The sequence below is a fragment of the Suricata suricatta genome, chromosome 5, assembly GCF_006229205.1.
Source record: "Suricata suricatta isolate VVHF042 chromosome 5, meerkat_22Aug2017_6uvM2_HiC, whole genome shotgun sequence".
Classification (NCBI taxonomy): domain Eukaryota; kingdom Metazoa; phylum Chordata; class Mammalia; order Carnivora; family Herpestidae; genus Suricata; species Suricata suricatta.
Window position 1 is genome coordinate 2,488,920 of NC_043704.1, and position 14,052 is coordinate 2,502,971.

Genomic DNA, 14,052 nt, shown 5'->3' on the forward strand with positions numbered 1-14,052 from the left:
GGGGGCACTGCTGCCGTGGCCCCTGGGCAAAGCTGGGGGCTCAGGTAGCCCAGAGTCGAATCCCTCCACCCATTACAATAGTTCATCTCCTCCCCTAAGAGTCACCGGTGTCCAGCTCCGCTTCTCTCTGGCAGGGTTTTATTTATTATAATCTGGTATTAGTCTCATCAACAACACAGTATTTCCAGGTTGGAAACCACTTCTTTATTCTTCAAGGGTTCAAAAGTCAGGGCTTCACATGTGAGCACTGCTGTGGGGCAGCGGGGAGCGCCCGTGCCAGGGACCCTCGTGCAGCTGCCAGGCCCGAGGCCCGTGGTGCTGGCTGCTGCCCCAGGGCCGGGGCCGTGTCCCAGGACCGGAACACGGGCACAGCAGCAGTGATGAAAGTGGTAGATCGCATGTGCATTTTACACAACAAGCGTTCTCCCTGGGGTGGAGGGTTTTCTGGCACCCCCTACCCCCCGCAGGGAGCACAGCTTTTATTTGCTGTGTCCCGTACTCTGGGTGGTGAGGCAGGGAGGGGACAGGCCTGCTCCGCTGTCACACCTAGACCAGCAGGGGCAACTGGGCACGGGGTGCCCCCCATGGGGCAGAGCCGCCCTGCACCCTCCCACTGGGCGTCAGCAGCTGCCCCAGGGGCCGCACCCTCTCCCTGCTGGTGTGGGTTTGCTCCTTCTGGACTCTTCCTGTGGTTGTAGTTGGGGCCCCCAGAGAAAGACCCCCAGTCTTTGTCCTCCATCTGGGATGCGAAGGGCTGAGTCCCTGAGCAGTGCCGGAGAATGTCCAGGCGGCCCCAGTGTAGACAGCTGCCGAGTGGCCTGGAGCAGCGCCCCAGGCGGGGAGGAGAGTGACACGGTGTGTGCAGGTGTGCTCACGGGAGATGGACTGCGGGGAGGGCTCCCGAGCCCTGGGTTCAAGTGATCCCCGTCTCTCCACTCACACAAGTGATATTTTAGGCCGTTATGTCAACTCTCTGAGCCGAGGTTTCCTCAGACGTAAAACAGAAGTGTGACAGGACCTGGGAACACCTGCTAGAGTTTTCGGGAGGTGAGCGCTCCCGCCATCCACACGGACCCGGACCTGTGGCGCCGCTGGCCGTGTCCACGCCTCAGCGGCCCCAGTGCCCAAGGGAGCAGCCGCCACGGGCCCCTCGGGATGTCCTCGGCTCTGGGGGGCGGAGGCCTACAGCGCACTCCGTCTTTCCCCAGGGAACCCCCCTCCACCACCTGCCACGGAACCTTGCGGTTTGGTTCCAGAAGAAAAGCACGTTCCCCTCTTCGGCTCGAGCCCGTGGTTGGAGCCAGGACCTGTCTTGCCGTGAGTCTCTCTCCCCCGTAGCTGCCGGAGAGCACACAGATTAGTCCCCATCATTTCAACTCCGATTCCTGGCGCTTCTTCAACCGAAACGCACTCTCTGCGCTTGCCTCGCACCTTTCCCTTTTAGTTCTGCGGTTGTCGGTTTCTCGTGCTTTGGGAAACGCTGTGGCTTTAAAAACAAAACCAAAACCCAAAACTGTTTAATTACCCAAGTGGTACAGACATGTATTCTTGTAACAATTTAAAAACGAGTGGCACCTGGGTGGCTGAGTCGGCTGATTGTCCGACTTCAGTGCAGGATCTCGGGGCTTGTGAGTTCAGGCCCCGCCTTCACCGCCCCATCCCAGGCCCGCTCCCTCCGGCACCGGGGAGGGGGGCAGGGGGGTGCATCTGTCCAGGCCTCCTGAGATGAGCCCACGGAGCACATGCAGCGCTCTGCAGGGTGGGTCTCCCCTAAACGACACGGCAGACCAGTGTCACACAGGTGTTTGTCCTCATATTCAACCCCGTGCCTTGGAGACCTTCCCAAATGTCAAATGTCAAGTATGATATTTGAAGTAATGCCAACAGATTTAGCCCAGAGTCGCTGACCCCTCCCGCCTGCCCCCTGCTGCCCCCTCCTCACTAAGCACGTTCAGGGGCCCCTGGGGGGATGATGTAATCCAGCCACGGTTTCTATTTTGCCCGTTGCCCTGTGTGTCCCTGGGGCTCTTGCTCTCCGGGGGCCAGAGTGCTGGCTGCGTCCAGTACTTTCCTTGAACCTGGAGGCAGTGTTCATCCCAGCCGAGCAAGTGGACGTTTCCTGCGAAGTGCAGGGTGGACCTCAAAGGGTCCCTCTGACTGCCCTGCCCCTTCCAGTTACCAATGTGTCCCTCCAGGCCCCAAGTTGGAGTTGGGGGCAACAGGGCGAGCCTCTACTATCTCATTAGAAATGGAAAACCGAGGCACAGAGAAATTAAGAAACCTACCTAAGTTCACACTGCCGTAAACTGCAGAGCCAGGATTCAAACCCGGGAGACAGGCCCAGTGAGGATGGAAGCAATTTGCAGAAGACACTTGGAGCATGTGTCAGAGGGGCACACTCTGGGGGACCTGGAGCCAGAGCCGGCTGGAGCCGGAGCTGGAAGGGGTGAGGAGGAGGCGGAGCCAGGCTGTGGGAGGAGTGACGGAGGGCGGGGTGGGGGTGGGGGAAGCCTTGCTGGGAGACCTAGGCCAGCTCGCAGCTCAGCTGGTGGCCGGCGGAGGGTTTCTTACTGTGACACCAGCAGAAGCCAAGACCAGTGCGGTAGTGTTGATCCTCTTAGTAAATAGATCATACGTAATTCTTTATCATTAACATTTCAATTTATGCCAGAAGATTGCTTCTAAGCTGCTTGAAAATAATCCTTGAGCAGTTCAAGTATCCGCTCCGCAATTTCACATCCTCGGCTGACTTGCAGTGACCCTCACGGCCACGCAGAGGCGTGAGCGAGCAAGAAAGCAGACCAGCCCTGTACCTGGGGCGCAGCGTGAACCCCAGACCTTCCACTGCGACTCCGGGCGTCTGGCTGGAGTCGGGGGTGGTGGACTCTGGGCATCTGGCTGGAGTCGGGGGCAGTGGACTCTGGGCATCTGGCCGGCGTCAGAGGCAGTGGACTCCGGGCGTCTGGCTGGAGTCGGGGGTGGTGGACTCCGGGCGTCTGGCTGGAGTCGGGGGCAGTGGACTCTGGGTGTCTGGCTGGAGTCGGGGGTGGTGGAAAGATTGACCCTTAGTTGAGGGGAGCTGTTTTGGGGTCTGTCTGGTCAGAGGGAGGGTCACAAAGAGTGGGGCGAGGGGAGCGCCCCGCCCTGACGGTCCAGGTCTCCGTGGGCGCTCCGTCAGCAGGTGCTCTGAGGGGGGACGAGGTGGGCGCGGCGGGGCCCGTTGAGCGTGGAGCACGGCAGAGGGAGGCGGGACGACCGGCCGCCCAGACCGCGGGCTCCCTGGGCCGCCTGACAAAGTACTGCAGTCCGTCCGTCCCGCCCAGTCCGGGCGAGGCCGGGGCTGTTTCCTCCTGACACCTCTCCCCCGGGTGTGTGGACACTGTCCTCTCCCTGCGTCCCCGGGATGGCTGATTTGGCCACTCCCCCAACCCTCAGGAGTGGGGTGACTGCCATGAGGGGCTCTCCATGGCAGAGGTGCCCCTAGGGGCTGACAGCGCAGTGGCTGCTTTGGGGGACAGGGGCAAATCCAGGGGGCAGATTCCTTGGCTCCTGCCTGGCGGACGGCCGTGCAGCTCATGTTCCCCAAAAACGCTGAGAGCTGAGAGAGTGTCCAGCATGGGCTGCACCCACATTCACCCTGCCCCGTGTCCCCCTGTCCCTCCTGCCCCCCGGTCCTCCCATCCCCACCCAGTCCCTCCTGTCCTCCTAGCTGGCCTGGGACGGAGGCTCCCGGAGAAAGCCGGCCGCTCCCGCCTCCCTCAGCCTCTATGCTCTGGGACGTCCAGTGAGACAGGCGGGGGCTCCGGCCACTGGGCTGAGGGGCCACTGCTTCAGGTGTGGGGAGACGTCACCAGCCCTCGCTGGAGCACCCTGCACTGGGAGGCCCAGGCGGTCGTTACGGAGACCAGGTTGGAGTGGTGGCCACCGGGTGGGGACACGGGCAGTGACAGCTGCTGGGTGGAGACACGGGGGCAGTGATGGCTGCCAGGTGGGGACATGGGGGCAGTGACGGCTGCCAGGTGGGGGCGCGGGGGCTGATGGGAGGTGCCGTGCACAAGGTGCCATGTGGTTTCTCGTCTGAAACAGGGCAAAAGGCCTGCATTTACCCCTGATGGGTCTGGAGCTGGGGGCCTGGAGCCCTCCTGTCACTTCCTCTGTGGCCGCCTGTGGTGTCCGGAGGGCACATTCAGTCAGTGAGAACTTACCTTCCGGTAAAGTCCACGGAGATGAAACTGCTCAGGATGCCTCCCCAGTGATAGGGGAGATTTTCGCCTGAGGTCTGACTGCATGCAGGGGACAGGGCTCTGAGCGGGTGTCACATTTGACGCCCCCCCGCAAGCAGGGGACTTTGGAGCCAGGTCAGCCGCCCGGAGAATGCCCGCTGTGGCCGCAGGGGCCACAGGCTCGGGGACCCCACGGACAGCGGTGGGGCCCGGGGACTGTTGGCTTCCTTCCCACAGCCCCTGATCGCAGGTCCTTCCCTGGCGGCTGGTGACCAGAGAGGGAGGGGAGGAAGGGGGCAGCCCCACGCGGCAGGTCCGGGGTCTGGGACAGACGTGGCCCTTACACAGTGCGGCCACCGCCTATGCAGGCGCGCCCAGGGCCACGTCTCTAGAGACAGGAGGTGGAGTCGAGGTGGCCTGGGGGCACATCGGGGGGGCGGCAGGATTACTTGTGCTCGGGCAAGGGTGGGGGCCACGGACGGTCCACGGCTCATGACGGAGTCGCGAGGCTCGACCACGGGGCCGTGTCCTTGCAGTGGGCCAACGAACGCTCTGTAACACAGCCCTCAACAGGGGCTAAATCCTGGTCGTCCACGGAGCCTGCGGGCGTCCGTCCTGAGCTCGCAGCCCGGACGGTCTGACGTGGGGCGGGGGGAGCATTCCGTGCGTTTCGACGCCGCTCACATCAGATGGGCCTTGGGTGCGGGACCGGACGCTTGGCTTACTCTTCTCTCCTGTGACATGGGGTGACATCGCGGCCTCACAGGCTCGAGGGGACAAGGGGGCGCCGCCCCAATGGACAGCAGCTCTGGCTCCGGCTGGGATTTCGGTGAGGCTGCAGGCCCCCGGGTCAGGGCGGGATGCGGGTGTTTCTTGCACCTTCTGCAGGGGCAGGGTGTGTGTGTGTGTGTGTGCGCACGCACACGTGTGGCAGGGCCCAGGTGAAAGGGCTGGGCGAGCCTGGGCACTGGCCCCGGCCCCACGCCCGCCGGCCTCCCCACGCTCTGGGCTCCTCACCGAGGCGGCCGCTTGTTCCCAGCACTGGTCCTCGTCTTTCCTGGTCTGGTTGTGTGTGGCGCTCTGCCTCCGTTGTGACACTTCTCACCCTGGTCCGTGGAGAAGGGGCTCAAGACGGTGCTCAACGCCTCTCAGCGGCCGCACGCCTGCCGTCCGCGTGGTGGGGCCGCAGGCAAGGCCTTGTAGAGATATTTCTCCGGATTCATTTGTGTTGAACCGCGGGCAGACATCGCAAGATGGATCGTTGGAGCCATTTTTAGGCGGCATTTAAGTTGGCGTCACGTCTCTTGTCCCGTTGGCTAGAGCGAGTTGCACGGGCAGCCCAGGCCCCCCTCGGTGGAGCGGTGCAGCGGTCCTGGGGCGCAGCTGGTGGGGGACAGGCGTGTGATGCGGGCACTTCAGCCGGTGGCTGGAGGCGGGACCCCGCTCCCCTGTGCTGGCGAATCGGGGGCCCCTGACCCGCCTGGGACTCGGAAGGGCGCCCCAGCCGGTGTGGAGCGGCGGTTCCCCAGCGGTGGTGACACAGCCCTCCTTGTGGTCACTGCTGCTTAATCACCGAAGTGTCACTGGCAGACAGGGCCGTGTTGGTCTCAGGCGCACGACAGAGCGGATTGACAGGTCCATCTGTGAGCGTTGCTCGCCGCGCCCACCACGTCATCGCAACACCCTCGACCCCGGTCCCCACGCTGCACTTTCCTTCCTGCGGCTCACTTTATAGCTGGAAGCTTCTGCCTCTTCACCCCCGTCACCATTTCACCCGCCCCCAAGCCCCTCCCCTCGGGAACCACCAGTTTGTTCTCTGTGTTCTGCTTCTCTGTATTTTTGCTTCTTTCTCGTGTTTTTTAGATTCCACATCTAAATGAAATCATATGGTATTTGTCCTTCTCTGACTGACTTTCTGTAGCGTAGCACACTCTGGTTCCATCCACATCCCTGCGAAGGGCAGGGTTCCATTCCTTTTGAGGGCGGAGTCATATTCCCCTGCGCACACACCCCACATCGCTCCGTGGACATTTCAGCCCTTCCGTACTTTGGTTATAGGACATGCTGGTGCTGTAAACATCGGGGTGCACATACCTTTACAAATTACGTTCTCGTTTTCTTTGGGTAAAAACCCAGTCGTGGAACTGCTGGATTGTAGCGTAGTTCTATTTTTTAAAAAATGTTTATTTTGAGAGAGAGAGAGATTGAGAGAGAGCATGAGCAGGGGAGGCACAGAGAGAAAGAGGGAGAGAGAGAATGCCAAGCAGGCTCTGCACTGTCAGCACAGAGCCCAATGTGGGGCTCGATCCCACAACCCTGAGATCATGCCCGAGGCTGAAATCAAAAGTTGGATGCTTAACCAACGGAAACACCCAGGCTACCCTGTTTTCTTCAGTGTTTATTTATTTTTGAGAGGGAGAGCGTGCCAGCAGGGAAGGGACGGGGGTGGGGGGGTGGAGGATCCCAAGTAGGCTCTGGGCTGACAGCAGCGAGCCCAGCGTGGGGCCCGAACCCACGAACTGTGAGATCATGGCCTGAGCTGGAGTCAGACACTCAACTGACTGAGCCCCCCATGTGCCCCCAGGTGCCCCTATTTTTGAGGAATTCCCAGAAAAGTGGCGGCACCAGTCTGCGTTTCTGCCAGCCGTGCATGAGCGTGCCCTTCCTCCACACCCTCACCAGCACTTGTTATTTCTCGTGTGTTTTTCGTGTTAGCCGGTGACGTCTCCCTGGTGACGAGTGACGTCAAGCACCTTTTCCGGTGTCGGTAATGACAGAGCCGAGCCGGGTGAAGGGGAGGAGACGGGCCCAAGGCCGCCAGGGAGTAGCTCTCGCCTGGGAGTCCAGGCAGGGGACAGAGTGGGGGACGAGGTGCCCCCGCGGAGAGAAGGGTCCTACCTCGTGGGTAGGCTCCGTGTTCCTGGTCCACAGGCACATCGTACGGATTCCAACCCCGTCTTCGTCAGGGCAAAAGTGCACTGGAGACAGCGCTGCCATGACCAGGCCCTCCGATCGGGGGCGGGGGGGCCCACAGAGGGGCCCCATTCCCAGCTGGTGACAGCGGTCCGAGGCTGGGGCTGCTGGGTCCCCAGGACGGAGCTTCCGTTCCACGCCGGGACCCGCAGGGACTCGCGGGGGAGCGGGAGGAGGGGCCGGGGGCCGCGCTGTGGGCGCTCAGCTCTGGAGGCAGCAGCAGGGCAGCGCCTTCCCGCTGGCCTCTCACTTCACGCACAACACAACTTCGCCCCAGAAACTCAGGTCCCCGTGTTGCTCCAGAGCTCAGACGCACCGAGGTCACAGGCTGTGAGGTGGGAGTCGGCAGGGATCCGGCCACTGTGGGAGGGGCTGCAGAAGGAGCCAGGAGCATGTGTGTTCCCAGGAGAGAGGGTCAGACATGGGTCGGGACTGTGCCTCGAGTAGGCATCCGTTGACGCGCTGAGAATGAGTCTGATCTGCAGCCCCCAGGCCTTGATGCTCCTGGGCTGTGTGACGTCAGGAAAGCTACTTACCCTCTCTGTGCTTCAGTTTCCTCCCCTAGAGGTGTGATGACAGTCCCTGCTTCATAGTGTTGTCAGGACAGTGTGGCATGTGGAGGCCATGCAGCAGGTGGTGGCTGTTGTCACCACCATCATCAACCCTGTGACTGCGGTGTCACCATTCTGACCCTGTGACTGCAGTGTCCTTGTTCTGACCCTGTGACCGCGGTGTCACCGTCCTGACCCTGTGTCGCCGTGTCCCTGTTCGGATTTGCTGGGTCAGCAGGTGCTGATTCTCTCTGTGGACCCCGACCCCCAGACAGCGGGATCAGATTGTTGTTGCTTTTGATCTTGTTTCCCTTTCCTTCTAGATTCCAAGGTCCCCTGAGATCCCACCCCCCGAAGGTGGCAGTCGCAGCCAAGCCCCCGCGGGGGTGGGTGTCAGAGCAGAGTTGCTCCCCGACCTGGCCAGCCAGCATCTCCGTGTCCTCGCGTGAGCCCGCTCCCGGACCGTGTGCCCGTGACGGCTGTCCTGCCCAGGCGTCCTGAGGCGTGGAAGGCGCGGATGAACTTGGAGTGCCTTCCGGCGTACCCTCAGACATGTTCATGGCACAAAATAAAAATGAGAGAAGGCGCATGTATGGCCGTGTGGGGGGCTGACACCCCCAAATGCATACGTTAAGTCCTGTATCCAACGTGTGCTGAATGTGACTGTTTGGAGATGGGTCTTTAAAGAGGCCACTGGTGTCCCCACAAGAACAGGGGGCAGATACGAGGGGGCATCTAGAGGTCAGGGAGAGAGGCCTCTCAGGAGGAGCCAGCCCCGCCGACCTGTGACCTTGGACGTCCAGCCCCCAGTTGGTGGGGGGGCCCGTCGCCTGTGCCGAGGCTCGCAGACTAACGTAGTAGGTGAGGCGGGACCGCGTCCAGCCCTGGGCCCTCCTGTCGTCTCCAGAGACGCGCTCGGCCAGAGACCACACGTGTGAAAGCACGTTTGTGGCCTTTCGTGCACACGGGACACAGGGCCTGGGCGCCGCAGGGCCGGGTGGGGCGCTGTTGTCACGACGCACCCCTGCCCGAGCCCTGGGGGCTGTTCCAGGGCAGCAACGAGCCAGCTGAGCCTCACGGTGACCGGAGCCGCGAGGACGCGGAAGGGGGCTGCCAGACGGCTGGGGGCAGCGCCCCGTGACGGGGGTGGGGCAGGGAAGGCCGGCCGGCCAGGAGACAGCAGGACGGACTCCAGAAGAAGCCAGCGCAGCTGTCCCTGGTGCCTTCGCCTGGCCCTCCCAGAGACCGCGGGGGCGGCGGGACGGGGGTCGCTACCCGCTGGGCCATGCCGAGAACTGAGGCCCCGAGGCAGCAAGAAGGTCCCCCCACCGAGCCCCGCCTGTGACGGTGAGTTCAGGGGTCCTTCTGCCCAGGACGACCACACCGTCCCCACAGTCCCGGGTCTAGACGCGGGTTAGCTCTCACGATACAGGCCGCTCCATCGAACCGGGCGGAGGGCGCCTGGGAACCCCGCCCCCACCCCCACGCCCCAGCAAGAACGGTCGCTCTGTGACCACACAGTCCACGGCCACGGCCCATCCCCGTGCTAAAGGACGGGCTTATTTTGTGTCATGATGTGACCCTAATGTTCCCTCTTGGCTAAGGGTTTCCAGGAAGTGACATTGAGCTTGGGCGAGCAGGCCCGTGGCCAGGGGCACTTACCCATGCCTCTCTTTTTTCCAGAAACAACTCATCTTCTGTTACTCTGAGTACTGGGGTTTTTACAGTATTTTATTCCCCATCAAATCACATCAGGATCTGTGTCTGTGCCTGAGCACATAGTGCCCGCCCCCCCAGACCCGGGAGGGGCTGCACCCCTGCATACTAACGTCCTGGGCTGTTTCTTCCGGAAGCGTCCCCTTGCGCCCCCCTGGGCGCCCCTCTTCCTACTTCTCAGGAATTAGCACAGTAGGTCGTGAGCTGGGTTCAGGCTCTCCTGTGTGCGTTAGAAATGCCAAATCTGAAGAGGTGAACTTTAGAAACAATATTCATCCCGACACGGGACTCGAACTCATAACTGCACGATCATGACCTGAGCCAAAGTTGGGTGCCCAACTGAACCAACCGGGCGCCCCAGTATTCACTTATTTTGAACTCTAGAGGCAGTTGGGAAACTGATTTGGCGCGAAGGAAAACATTAAAATGTCTGTGTGTCTGGGTGGGGGTGCGGCGGGAGGGAGGGAGAGCGTCCTTCGAGAGGCCACACTTACCTTGCGTTTCCTGCCCGCCCCGTGCGCAGAGCCTGCCCGGGGCAGTGGCCCACCTTTACGAGGAGCCCGGACCACTTTCCTGATTTGCCGGCCCGCGGGCCTCCGGGTCAGGACGGGGACGGGCGCAGGACGCCCACCTTTGCCTGCAGAGTTGGGTGCGGCCCTGGGGGTGGGGCGTCCTGGTCAGGCGGCATTTCTAAGGGGCAGGGGCGAGGTCTCTCTTGCAGGTGCCTGTGTCAGGTGGGGGGCCTCCAGGCAGAACGCGCGGCGTGGGGTTAGGGCGCAAGCGGCTTGAGGGGTGTCGCGTGCCTGCAAGAGATGAAGGGGGGCAGGAGGACCGGGCAGGCGGGGTCTCAGACCTCACAGCCGTTGACGGAGGCTTGCAGTCAAGACTGCCTGTCAGAGGCGTGTGGCCGTCAACGGCCCTGTGGTGCACCGCGCCCGCTCCGCTGGCTGGGGCCACCCGGGGAGGGTCTCAGGCTGCGCCGCACGGCCTGGGTCTGGTCTCCCCGTCCGTGCGCCCTGGCCTGCGCTCTGGCCCAGCTGCCTTCCCTCCCCATCCGGCACCCCTGACTCGACCCAGGGACTTGTGGAAGGACGCCGGTGACAGTCCGAGGCTGTCAGCTGGGTGGCTCTCGTCAGAGCAGGCACTGCGCTCAGGTCACAGGTCCTCAGTGCCCCCAGCTCGGCCACCACATCCAGAAGTTACCGTCATCCTCACGTGGCCGACGGAGGCAGCACCCTCAGAGCTGGTGTGAGCCTCCTCCAAAGCCGGGGCTTCACCCCTGCAAGGGGGCTGCCCCACGTGCCGGACATTTGCCCAAGGTCGGTCCTTGGCTAGGCTCTGGCTTCACCTGCTCTTGTGACCTTGACTTTGACCTCCAGGCTGCTCAGACCAGGCTTCTCTCCAGTGCCCCCACTTGTATTCTCTCGTGACCCTGGACATCTGATGGATGGATGTCAAGTGTCTTGTCTGACTCGGGACGTCCGGGCTGGACAGTTTCTCAACAACCACAGGGAACAGGGGCTTCATACACACCAGCACTTCCGGTCTCTCTGCCAGGGAAAGTCCCTTGTACACTTTTTGCCCCTGTAGAAGCCCTTTTTTTAAAGTTCATTTTATTTATTTTTGACAGAGAGAGAGGGTTGTGGGGGGGTGGGCAGAGAGGGAGGGAGAGGGAATCCCAAGCAGGCTCCAAGCTGTCAGTGCAGAGCCAGATGTGGGGCTTGAACCCATGAACTGTGAGATCATGACCTGAGCGGAAATCAAGTGTCGGACGCTTAACTGACTGAGCCACGCAGGCGCCCCTGCCTTAGACTTTTAAAAATGCTTGAACGGGCGCCATAGCTTGGTTCTCTTGGCACATCTCGGGCTCAGGGACGCCTAGAGTGGGAGCCTCTTTACAGAAAAGGGAACTAAGACCCAAATGGATCATGTCCTTGCCCAACGTCACAGGCTGGCTTGAGCCTTGGCTCTCAGTTGCCTGGGCAGTGGCAACAGCCTAATGGTCGTGTCCAGGGCCTTCGTCCATCTGGCCCCACCTGGAGCCCACACTGGCATCCATGCCCTTGAGCGGGTCTTGGGCGGGCTTGATGGGGGCAGTTCACCAGTGAGAGGGAATCTCCCGACTAGAAAGACTGCTCTAGGCTTGGAGGTAGGCAGCTGTCTGCCATTTGGTCTTAGGATCGCCTCCTGGGCTCTGGTGTACTTACCTGTGAAATGGGATCAAGCAAGTTGGTTCTGAGATTTAGAGCAAATAATGAGTGGCGAGTCTCTCTACCAGGACATACGTCACACATGGAAGGTACTCGAATTCCACTTTCCTTTTCGTTCCTGTAGAAAGCCCCGCCCTCTGCACATTTGGGCCAACCTACTCCTCTAGGTAAGACTTTTCCTTTTCCATTTTAATTTAGATGGCTGGGGACCCACCACTTCTGGGGTCCGGAGGGGCCAGGGCGCTGAGGGGTCTGGAGCCGGGCTGCTGCGACCCTGCGGATAAGACTTGGAGCTTCACTGTGCCTCAGTCTCTGCAAACGTAAAACAGATGCCTGTGATCTCCAGCTCGGGGCTTTGTGCTGCGAAGTCGGTGAAATAATGCGCACGCACAGAGAGGGAACTCAGTACATTCTAGGGGTGGCCGCATGGCCGCTCAATCTGAGCAGTGCTCCGCCCCCGGCCGGGAAGCGGTCAGTGGCTGCTTGGCTGACTGCCAAGTTCTGTGTAAATGTTTACACTGCTCCTCCGTTCAGCTGAGGTTTTCCAGATGCAAATTCCTTCCAGCGAAGGTCTGAATGATCACAGATTCTATCCGGATATAGATTATATTGATGATGTTTCATTCTGTTGAGACAAATACAGTATCTCTGAGCTGATCTAGAAGTTCAAAGTAACTGTTACGTGGTCATCAAGTGTCTAAATGAGGAAGTGTATTTTAATTTCGTTTTTAAAAAGTATTTATAAAATGTGTGTATGTGATGAAGTTGAAGATTACTACCCATCAACAGTAAAGGTCACTTGATCGCTGTGCAGCAGGTGAATGTCCCAGGTTAACCCTTGTAGGAGTTTCCAGATGTATATTTGCATGTATCGCTTTTTTAATACAGGAAATGGGTCATTGTAAACCCACTGCCCTGAAACTTAACTCTCATTTAAAATTGTTTTTTTAAGTTTATTTATTTATTTCGAGAGAGAGTGAGCAGGGGAGGGGGACAGGGAGAGAGAGACAGAATCTCAAGCAGGCTCCGGGCTGTCAGCAGAGAGCCCCCCACAGAGGGCTGGGTCCCATGCTCCTGGGATCATGACCTGAGCCAAGATCAAGAGTCAGACGCTTAAGAGACCGAGCCACCCAGGCGCCCTATCACTCTCTTAACAAATCTTGGAAATTCTGTAATATTAGCATATATAGAAGTATCACATCAATTTTTAATGTTCTAAATTAAAAATGTTAAATGAATAGGCTGGAGTTCATTTAGCCAGGTGTCTGTGAGTTGTTTTCAGATTTCTCTAATTCTGCGCTGTGTGCACATCTGGGACCAGAGGACAAACTGGAATGGCTAGTTTGGGCTCCAGGTTTTACAAGTATTACATTTCCACCAACACTGCAAACTAGAATTTCTTTTTCAAGGATAAGGGAATTGTGAGGAGAACAGGTGCACGCACGTATATTTTATTTTATTTTATTTCATTTTATTTTAGTCCAAGTGTTTTCTGAAATAATTGGAAGAGATTTAAAATAAGGCACAGCTGACAGTAATAGCGCTTGGTATTTTAAATAGTTTTCAAAAGAAACTGGTCCAAGTCAGGAGGTCCAGCTGGACTGAGGACCTGAACAGGGGCGGGTCACAGACCTATCAAGTAGAGAGTGGAGATAAGCCCGCCCCCACGCGCAGCCGCACTCAGTCCGCTGGGCCGGTTCCAGGCTCCACCACCAGCAGGTGCTCGGTGGGGGACTCAGGCAGCCCTGCCCGGCTTGGGTGCTCTGGAGACCTCAGGGCAGAGCGGTCAGTGACCTGGGCCTGGAGGTGTGGCTATTTAGGCTGGTCACAGCTACGTGCCCCCAACCAGTTCCGGGAAGCTTCCTCCCGGGTCAAATGCGGATACAATGTTGCCAGCCTGGTGCCAACTATAAATAAGTAAAAGGGCGCCGCACGTGGGTCTGAAATGTATCCTCGCGCGGAGCCGGAGCCCCGGCTCTCAGGATGGTGCCCCCGGTGACCGATGGGGCCGGCTACCCCCACATGCACCGGCCAGGGGAGGAGCTCCCGCCCGGAAACAAACCCAGTGCCCTATAGAGGGGGAGGGGGGTTCCCAGGGAAACTCGGGGGTCTCCTGACCTGAGATGCTCCCTGCCCCCCCATACTGCGACCCGTCCCGGTCCCCTCCCTGCGTGGGTCCTGCCCCCGTGACTCACCTCGCTGGTCCCGCACCCCACGTGCCCCGCCGGCTCCCATCTCCGCCGCGGATTCACCGATGTCCGTTACCGACCTCTGCCGAGGCCCCCTCCCCCCGTGTCCCCCACGTGTCCCTCCGCCCCCCCCCCGCGTGCCCCCCGCGTGTCCCCCGGCCCCCCTGTGCGTTCTTCCGCGTCCCCTCGC

At 60.3% G+C, this 14,052-nt stretch overlaps 1 long non-coding RNA gene across 1 annotated transcript; it reads right to left on the bottom strand.

Annotated features, from left to right (window-relative positions):
- Window positions 1-9,527: 9,527 nt before the first annotated feature.
- On the bottom strand, window positions 9,528-13,950 carry LOC115291406. The gene is made up of 4 exons (XR_003908430.1): window positions 13,869-13,950; window positions 11,671-12,298; window positions 9,958-10,266; window positions 9,528-9,683 (listed from the first exon to the last, which is right to left on the bottom strand). It is a non-coding gene; the product is annotated as an uncharacterized LOC115291406 (long non-coding RNA).
- Window positions 13,951-14,052: the final 102 nt, after the last annotated feature.